At 43.1% G+C, this 10,877-nt stretch overlaps 1 protein-coding gene across 1 annotated transcript in view; it reads left to right on the top strand.

Moving 5' to 3' along the window:
* Positions 1–10,877, top strand: part of reln (reelin) — a 610,589-nt gene that overhangs the window by 17,566 nt on the left and 582,146 nt on the right. The gene's annotated exons all lie outside the window — the stretch shown is intronic.

The following is a 10,877-nucleotide window of genomic DNA, read 5'->3' as shown; positions in this document are numbered from 1 at the left end:
TAAAGGCTTATCTATTAAATGTTACAGCAAGTGTGTAATAGTATCAATGTTCTATTTTGCATCATAATGATGTCACGAACCTTGAGACGGTACGGAAGCAGGCGCGGGAGGCGAGTGAACAGAGTAGAGTCGGGAAGTTCCGGAAGCGTAGTCGTAGAGTCAGCAAGGGTCAAGCGATCGGGCGAACAATACAAATGGGAATATCCAGATAGCGTAGTCGAGACGAGAAGCGAGGGTCGAGGATTATAAGAAACAACGAACTAGAAGAGCTTGGTAACGCAGCAAACTAATTTACTGAGCGTATACTTCGCGTAGATTCTGGGTGGATGTCTTCCCTAAGTACTAGTGTGTGTGTGTGTGTGTGTGTGTGTGTGATTGGTGCCAGGTGTGTCTGATCAGAACTCCGGGGATGGTGAGCGCATGCGTGCCTGAGAAGTGAGTATTGCATCTTGGAAATTTGAGTTCTGATCGGACCGAGCTGTGACAAATGACAGGAAACTTTTACAGTATTTATGAATTTATAAACTCATGCATTTACTTAATCCATTACTTTTTTCCAAGCCAAATGCAGCAGTGTTACTTTTTTTTACCTCTAATTCTGCTTTGCTAAAATATGTGACACCTTTTCTCATCCTTGTTTTCCATGGTGACTCGTGAAATTGGTGATCCATTGACAATGTCGTTGTATACTCACCATGCATGTGCATAAACTCTGAGTTACCAATAGGAGGTTAATTGAGCATAATCCTCACAGGTGTTCTGGAACCAGAAAACCCAGAGTAAGCATTGTTTGGGTTAATCAACCTAGTGTTCAGGGTTTATGTAACACTAAGGTAACATTGCTTTCTGAAATACCCCCTTGATACAAACCTACTGGTCTCATGCACATACAGATGAAGATTATGATGCAATTATGGTTTTCATTCTCTCAAAAGCTAAATTGGCTTTACCATGTGTGAGATCAGACAGTGGCTGAGAAATATTTACATTGTCAATCAACCATGCTCTAAAGACCATCACTCTCAGTATTCTCATTACCTGCTTCTTTGTTTTGTTTATGCACTGACCTAGGTATTTAAGTTTGTTTTATGCGCTGCAGCTTGTGCTTAGCACATTTTAGCACATTAGCACATAACTAATCAAAGTGCTCACTTTGGGGGGAGGGATGCTTCCAGATTATGATTTAATTGGGTGGAGAAAATATTTGGATAATCACTAAAGCCTTGTGGCACTGACTGTGTAGGTGTACATTTTGTTTTTAAACATGAATGCAAACCAATATTGGCTCTCTCGAGACATGTGATATTGTGTTTCGTATGGTCTGTGAGTGGATTTAGGTGTCACTTGAACTGGGAGTGCTCCACTCATTTTACCAACATCAAAACCATGTTTAGCCCATAAACATTCAGGAGCATTAGCAACAAATTTAGACAAATCATTAGGATCAGAAAATCAGGGCCATGACAGAGCCCTCACTTATGCAGTCCTTACAGGCAACAATGTCTTTCATCCACTTATCTACATCTTTCTATGAACCAGTAGTAATAATAAGAAGAAGAGAAGAAGAAAAAGAAGAAGCTTCTCGAGGCACTTTACACAATAAGAAAATACCAAAAAGATTAAAAAAAAATACACAGATAAAAACATCGGGGTTACGCATGTAACCCTGTTCCCTGAGAAGGGAATGAGACGTTACATTTTGCATAACAGTTTGGGAAGCGCCCTTGAGCGTGTGACCAGTATCTGAAACTTGTGTAAAATCATGCCTCTACTTATAGGCCTACCATGATAATGATGTGGAAATTAAGCGCATCGCATGATATATATATATATGGCACCTGTGAACCATGCCGCCAGCCTCTATTATCTGAAGCGAAGATGCAATTGACAGGCCTGCCCTGGTATGACAAAGCTATGCAACATCTTGTTCCCTAATCAGGGAACAGGGTTAACCGCAACGTTCCCTTTCAAAGGGAACATCGATGTTGCATTTAGCATAACAGTATGGGAATGAGAATACCCACTCCGTCATACTGAGGGTACGGCCTGTTCAAAAAGACCTAAGCCCGAGGGTCAATGCAAGACACCCAAGCCCAGGGTGGAATGAATATCCAGGCTGTAATAACTAATGAATGTGTGGGCATAGACCATCCTGCAGCAGCACACACATCCTGCAAGGATACCCCTTTTGACAAAGCCTTCGAGGAGGCAACTGCACTAGTGGAATGAACTCTTATGCCCAGAGGCGTGGCGAGACCGCACGCCTCGTAAGCCATAGAGATTGCTTCCACTATCCAATTAAAGATGCGCTGCTTTGACACAGCATCGCCTCTACTGTCGCCGCCAAAGCAGATCAGCAGCTACTCCGACTTACGTCACTGGCCGGAGAGGTGGACGTAAGTACAGAAAGCCCTTACTGGACACAGCAGGTGCATCATCTTTTGTTCTGGTATGAGGATTGGAGAAGGGCAGAAAGCCTCCAACCCCACAGGGTGGGCAGCCAATGTAGGCACTTTACAGGACTGTAGCTATTGCGCAGTTCACTGGGTCTAGCTGACGTTCCTCACACTACAAGACAAAAAGCCGCCACTTGAGCGCATACAATTTCCTTGTGGATGGTGCTCTAGCGTTTAACATATTCTCTACAACCTCAGTTGTGAGACCAGAATCTATGAGCTGGTGCCCCTCAGACAACACAGCGGTGGTCTCATATATCAACCACGATCTCATATATCAACTCTATCGAAGCCTTTCAGTCACAGGGGAAGATAGCATAGGGTGAAGTCGTCTAGCAATATTTCTGAGCAAAAATTTTATTTATTTATTTTTTTTAATAGTAATTATAGAAACCAATGCTTTCTTATCGTAACTATCATTCCCCCTTTTGAAGCATGGTCCCTGCCATGCGTCAAATTTGAAGACAAGCATAGCCGTTAAAGTCCGTCAACAACAGTGTCACCTGCTTTTGTTTCTCTGCATGGTCCGCTCGGTCATTACCTAGAGACAGGATCGGATTTGTTAGTGTGTGCATCACATTTGCATACTGCAATAGTTCTGGGGAGCAGGACTGCATCCAGCAGCTCAGAGACTAGTTTGTGGTGGACTATGTGTGTTCCAGAACTCATCAGGAAGTTCCTGTCTTTCCAAAATGTTCAAAAATCCTGTACTACCCCAAAGGCATATCTACTGTCTGTGTAAATAGTTACTGACTGTCCCTCAGCATATCTTCATGCCTCTATGAGGGCATACAGTTCAGCTGCTTGTGCTGACAGGTTTGAGGGGAGACTTCCTGACACGACCATCTTGTGTGTGGTTACTACTGCATAGCCCACTCGATTTTTTACCTCTCCATGTGTCACGTGACGCTGATCCATCCACAAAGAGAATTTCATCTAGGTTTTGCAATGGAACATCCTACAGGTTGACTCTAGGGGAGCAGAGTTCGTTAGTTAGTGCAACACAGTCATGTGGTTCCCTGTCTCCCTCTGTTGGAAGGAGATCAGCAGGGTTAAGGACAGTACATTGTTTTAGTGATATTTGGCATATCTAGTAGTATTGTTTTATAGCGCAGCCACGACTGTGTGGACAGGTGTGAGGTTTTCTGTTCAAGTGAGGTGTATTGACACGTCATGTGGAACCAGAAGGGTCAATTCTGGGTAACCTACCAGGTCTCTGGATGACACCACAGCTTTCTCAGCTGCTGCTACTGCACGTACACATGGGAGAAAGTTTGCAGTGACTGGATCCAACTTACCTGAGAATGAGTTGTCCAACCTGTCACATATGCCATCTCTCTGAGCGGTGCTTCTAGAATGGAATAGTTTAGAATGAAAGTTCTGCGATATGAACACATACCTAGGATAGAGAGAACTTGTTTCTTTGTCAGAGGCTTGGGAATCTTGTGGATTGCAGATACTCTTTCAGCTGAGAGTTTCTTTCCCTTTGCAGAAATGTCATGCCCTAGAAATCTCACTTCTTGTTGTACATACTGTAATTTGGCTTTGTGACTAGCTTTGTGGCCTTCTTTGGCAAGATGCTGCAACAATTTAATGGTGTCAGTTTTACACTTTCCCTGGAGAAAGCACTAGAGGTGCTAAGCTGTCCTTTAGCATTTGGTTGTATATCGTTAGTGACTCACAATACCCCTAACACAAGCGAGTGAAAATGTCAGGACGCCATCAAATATGAATGCAAACCAAAACTGACTGTCTTTATCAAGAGGTATACTGAAAAATGCATTAGATAAATCTACGACTGAAAACCATTTGCTATTTGCTGGAACCTGGCTTAATATAATGTAAGAATTTGGCATGTCTGGAGCTCTGTATTTTACTGCTGCATTAACCACGTACAAATGTTTTACAAATCTCCATTCATCAGGTTGCAGGGATTTTTTTTTTGCTTCTCTCACTGGAAATATTGGAGTGTGCACTGACCCCTGCTTTTAGTAGTGAATTAAATACTGGCCTAATTCCCTCCATAAGCTTTTGGTTTAAGAGGGTATTGATATTGCCTGGGCCTAAAGTATGGGGGCAGCTGTGACTCAAGTGGTAGAGCGGGTTGTCCACAAATCGTAGGGTTGGCGGTTCGATTCCCAGCCCACATGACATCATATACTGAAGTGTTCTTGGGCAAGACACTGAAACCCAAAGTTGCTCCCAATGGCAAGCTAGCACCTTGCATGGCAGCTCTGTTACACTGTGTGTGTGTGTGTGTGTGTGTGTGTGTGTGTGTGTGTCTGTGAATGGGTGAATGAGACACAGTGTAAAGCGCTATATAAGTGCACCATTTACCATTTAAAGTCAGATTTGGGCGTGATCACGACTGGTGGTGCATTCTACTCAGGCCTACATCATGTTTCCCTTGAGCCCACAGCCCGAGAGGAACTTGTTCAATTGTGGATGTATCTCTAGGGGTGTGGGGCTTGTCCCAAGGTTCAGAAATATTCCCTTGTCATGACATTACATCCCGGTTAACCTTCCCGGCACATTTCCTAAACAATTTTTTTTTTATAAACTCCCAGCATCGGGCTGTACCATATGTTGGAAGTGGGTCCCTGTTCCAAATCTGTAATTTTCCCACTCACATAATCTGACCCACGGTCCAACATCTTTCTACTGTTTCTTCCTTCTTTGGCTAATGAGACGCAAGGCACTGAATCTGGGACGAAAAATGCATGTCACTTCATTTGACTGAACATGCACAAAATTTGTCACACCAACATAGTGCCTTTAGGTACAGCTCTTTGCTTTCTGGGATATCCATAAACCATGCTTTCTCAAAATTAAAGTCTCTTCCTTCATGCACTTGCACTGTGCAATGGAGGACAGACGGCATGAAATCAGCACCGTTGTCCTTCATCTTATCATGTGGCAATGTAAATAAACAAGCACATGCTCTAAGCTTGTTATGCATGGACCATTGATGAACACAGAGCTCCGTTTCTTTAACAAGTAAGTTCCCAATGATGAGTCATCAGTTATTGTTACTCCATGAGGTGAAGAGATCAAATTTAAGTGTAAAACACACATTAAGTCACTGCTCAGTAGATTGACTGGACATGAAGACGAAATTAGGAATTGGTGGGTTACTCTTTTCCATTTTCACATTCACAAACTAGTGGTTCACAGAAAAGTTACTGAAATACAGAATGTCTCGTCACGCCCATGGGGCGCAGTGACCGTGAACTCATTTTGGGGGATTCTTTTAATTCACAGTATTTTACTCAACATGTTTCTCCTGATTCTACCAAAAATGTGACACTTTGCCCATTAATTACAAGCGATATACATAGTAAATGTGTAAAAGGAGAAATGCTGTATTTTAAAAGGTTAAGGGTCATGACTGGTTCAGACATTTGTGAATTGTCAGTCTGACTAATGTTGGATGTGCGTGTGTGCATATATTCCTGTTCTTTGTGAGCTAACTGACAGTTTGGGTGTCTGATGTCACCTCTACTGTTCCCAGGTGCCTCACCCTTCCTTTCCTCCTCCCCTCAGTTGGCCTCCTCTTGGGTCTGCTCTGGACAGTATCTTGCAAAATGTCAAACTTTTCTGCAGATAAAACGTGAATTTGTATCTGTGGGGGTTGTCACCTGTCCACGTCCTTTTGGTTTTCCTCTCCACCTTGAGCCTCTTCTTCTGCGGTTGTGTGCAGATGGCTTGCATCATGGACTTCAGTGAGATGAGATAGATACTGGGCCACAGTCTCTGAATCTTGCTGCTTGCACATCACTATTTTTGTCATGTACATTCGCACAGGAAAGGTGTTCGTCAGCCTCTGCTGGAGCACCACAGTTTGTGCTCTGTACCTTGAACTGACTCCATCATCCCACTGTGGGTTGATTCATCATCTTCTGGGAATTCACGTGAAACCTTGCCCAGTGCCAAGTTTCACCATGAGCAGTCGTCATAGTTCATGAGTGGTGGGTCTGAATTCTCTGCAGAATATCTAAAGTTCATCCCCAAACTTTCATCCTCCTACTTCGCAGAGTGTCGGCAAATGCATCATGCTGCTCCTGATGTCCTACAATGTCCACGGTCTGTGAACTAGCATAGGGCCACCTTCACCGGCCACTTCTAGCATTGGGGCATTTACCATGGCATGCACTGTCCTTTCTCTGTCCGATTTTGTTGGTCTGAAGCCCCCAGGTAGCATTGTTGTTGGGTCTTCACTTGTGATCTCGTGTGTAACGCCACCAGTGAAGCTAGGATGGCTGGCACATAGTTCGGTGGGGGTTGGTGGCTCAGTTCTGACAGATTTGGATAGAGTGGCGTAGGCTGCGCCACTTCATCATGGGGAGATGCCTCTGAAACAGCAGGTTCCTCCCTCCTTACTGGCTGTGGGCGTCGTGGTGGGGCAGAGTCCAGATCAGGATCGGCTTTCTGCAATTTAGCACACTGAGAAACAGATGAGGGCCCTGCCTGACATTTTTTCTCTCTTTTATGTGCCTCGCTCTGCCATTCAGCAAATGCCTTCCAGTCAGCCAAATACTGCACAGGGGTCTCACTTTCCTTTGTCTCCAAATTAAGTTTCTGTTGTTCTAACTGTCTGAAACTAAAACTACCTTTTTCTGGGAAAGCACATTCTTTAACCCATACATCATATTGGTTCAAACATCCTTCCCCATTATTCACACGCATAAACGTGATATTAGGACCAACACATGACCACCCTGTTACCGGATGTGCTTTGCTACATGTTTTTCCCCATATATATATATATATATTTTTTACAGCTTCTATAACATTCAAAGTTTTACTCAATTAAATGAAATGAATTAAATGCTAAGAAAACCAAGTGAATATGCATTCTCATGCACAGACAGAAAAGGTTCAAGATGTTTTCCAAACTTGTAGACATTCAATTAATCATATAACCTATAGGTTCAATAGAGCAAACCATAAGAATGTAAGAGTTTACCTGTGAGGCCGTGTCCACATACAGCAATTTGGTAGGACTTAGTTTTCTCTTTCCTTCTTTTTTTTTTATCTCAGCAAAATTTACTTGTAGTTCTTATATTTTTATTTCAGCTCAAACAAACAATCTCCAGTTTCATTTCTATTGAACATTCCTGCTGAACATTTCTAGTGAACATTTCTGCTGAACATATCTTCTGAACATTTCTGCTGAATATTTCTACTGATCAGGCGCACGATGGCTAGGGTCAGGGTTTGATTCCCGTGGGTCTGTGTGTGCGGAGTTTGCATGTTCTCCCCGTGCTGCGGGGGTTTCCTCAAGGGTACTCCGGTTTCCTCCCCCAGTCCAAAGATATGCATGGTAGGCTGATTGGCATGTCTAAAGTGTCCATATTGTATGAATGGGTGTGTGTGTGATTGTGTGCCCTGTGCCCTGATTGTGCCCTGTGATGCACTGGCACCTTGTCCAGGGTGTACCCTGACTTGTGCCCGATGCTCCCTGGGATAGGCTCCAGGTTCCCCCGCGACCCTGAAAAGGAGTAAGCAGTTGAACATGGATGGATTTCTATTGATCATTTCTGCTGAACATGTCTGCTGAACATTCCTGCTGAACATTACTTTTTTCTCCCTTCCCTTTCCCAAATATTTCATTGAGAAGAAAAAACAAACCAAGCAACACTCAGCAGAAATCTTTCAGTTTTTTTTTTCTTTTTATACTAACAAAGGAAAACGAAATTAAAAGTACAAACACCAAAAACAAACCTGCCCCCGTGGCTCATCATGGCTAAACAATAACTGTCGCTGGTTATATAGATATTGTAAAACCCAACAACAGGCACAAAAATTTAAGTGGGAAGTGTCTGTAACTCCATAAAGTATACAGTAAAGGGATGCCATTTATAAAAACCTTGTCTGTACAACCCCTCATCATATACCTTATTTTCTCAAGTTTTAGAAAAAACATTACGTCCTTTAGCCACTGGGAGATAGATGGATATTTAGCAGACTTCCGATGCAACAGTACGGAACGTCTTGCTATAAGGGATGTGAAAGCAATAACATCCTTTTGTATCGAGTTCAGTGGAACTGAGGCGTCAGGAATCCCAAATACAGCAATCAATGGGCAAGGCTTTAAATCTACCCTAAGAATGGTGGACATGATGGTAAAAAAAAGACCAAAAACCATGGAGATCAGGGCAGAAGAAAAACATATGGCCAAGATGGCAGGGAGAGCCATGACATTTATCACACTTGTCCTCTACGTCCGGATATATTGCAGAAAGTCTCGACTTGAACAGATGGACTCTGTGTAAAACTTTGAACTGGATAAGTCCAAGACGAGCACAAGAAGTGGTAGACTGTACCCTCCCTATTGCATGTTTCCAACACTCCTCACTTATCTGTGCTCCTAACTCCGTTTCCCATGCTTTCCTAATTTTGGTACTCGACTCACTACTTAACACCAGAATAAAATAATATATCCTAGAAATCGTTCCTCTCTGATGTGGATTGTTTGAAAACAAGCTTTCCCAAGCCTGTTCATTAGGCGCAGAGGGGAAATCAGAAAAACATCTAGAAACAAAATTCCCAATTTGAAAATACCGAAAGAAATGCGTCACAGGAAGGTCATAAGTAGATGACAGATTGGCAAAGCTATCAAAGACACCATTGGCATACATATTTCTAACTTGTTTAATACCCTTGTCATACCACACTGAGAATGTGGAGTCAAAACACGATGGAGGAAATCGATTGTGTTTGACTAAAAGACCTAAAAATTTAAAGTGTCGTCTAAATTGATACCAAGTCTTAAATGTGTTGAGGACAACTAGATTATCAGTATATAGGGAGAGTTTTGTAGGTAGAGAGGAATAGAGTAAACCAGGTAAAGAGGATTCCCTACAAGAAGATAGTTCCAATTTAGACCAAGAAGATCCAGGAGATTTAACCCAGTAGCAAAGTTTATGGATGTGCGCAGCCCAGTAATAGAACTGAAAATTGGGTAATGCAAGTCGTCCACTAAGTCTACATTTTTGCAGTAAGTATTTTCACAATTTACTTGTGCGTTAAATTTGTCAGACATATCATGTACCACTGATATGATGGAATGAGTCAATGGGGCATGCCACTTGACAATAACCCGTTGCAAAAATACTGCACCTCTTGCTCTTCTTAATACAGTGCATCCGGAAAGTATTCACAGCACTTCACTATTTTCCACATTTTGTTATGTTACAGCCTTATTCCAAAATGGATTAAATTCATTATTTTCCTCAGAATTCTACAAACACTACCCCATAATGACAATGTGAAAGAAGTTTGTTTAAAATCTTTGCAAATTTATTACCAATAAAAAACAAAAAAGCACATGTACACAAGTATTCATGCCTTTGCCATGACACTCAAAATTGAGCTCAGGTGCTCAATTTCCACTGATCATCCTTGAGATGTTTCTACAACTTGATAGGAGTCCACCTGTGTTAAATGCAGTTGATTGGACATGATTTGGAAAGGCATACACCTGTCTATATAAGGTCCCACAGATAACAATGCATTTCAGAGCACAAATCAAGCCATGAAATCCAAAGAATTGTCTGTAGACCTCTGAGACAGGATTGTATCGGGGCACAGATCTGGGGAAGGGTACAGAAACATTTCTGCAGCATTGAAGGTCCCAATGAGCACAGTGGCCTCCATCATACATAAATGGAAGAAGTTTGGAACCAGCAGGACTCTTCCTAGAGCTGGCCGCCCGGCCAAACTGAGCGATCGGGGGAGAAGGGCCTTAGTCAGGAAGGTGACCAAAAACCCGATGGTCACTCTGACAGAGCTCCAGTGTGTCTCTGTGGAGAGAGGAGAACCTTCCAGAAGAACAAACTTCTCTGCAGCACTCCACCAATCAGGCCTGTATGGTAGGAAGCCACTCCTCAGTAAAAGGCACATGACAGCCCTCCTGGAGTTTGCCAAAAGGCACCTGAAGGACTCTCAGACCAAGACCAAGACAAAGATTGAACTCTTTGGCCTGAATGGCAAGCGTCATGTCTGGAGGAAACCAGTGAAGCATGGTGGTGGCAGCATCATGCTGTGGGGATGTTTTTCAGTGGCAGGAACTGGGAGACTAGTCAGGATCGAGGGAAAGATGGATGCAGCAATGTACAGAGACATCCTTGATGAAAACCTGCTCCAGAGCGCTCTGGACATCAGATTGGGGTGAAGGTTCATCTTTCAACATGACAAGGACCCTAAGCACACAGCCAAGATAACAAAGGAGTGGCTACAGGACAACTCTGTGCATGTCCTTGAATGGCCCAGCCAGAGCCCAGACTTGAACCTGATTGAACATCTCTGGAGAGATCTGAAAATGGCTGAGCACCAACGCTCCCCATCCAACCTGATGGACCTTGAGAGGTCCTGCAAAGATGAATGAGAGAAACTGCCCAAAAATAGGTGTGCCAAGCT

This window comes from Ictalurus punctatus, chromosome 4, assembly GCF_001660625.3.
Source record: "Ictalurus punctatus breed USDA103 chromosome 4, Coco_2.0, whole genome shotgun sequence".
Taxonomy (NCBI): domain Eukaryota; kingdom Metazoa; phylum Chordata; class Actinopteri; order Siluriformes; family Ictaluridae; genus Ictalurus; species Ictalurus punctatus.
This window is presented reverse-complemented; position numbering and strand designations above follow the sequence as displayed.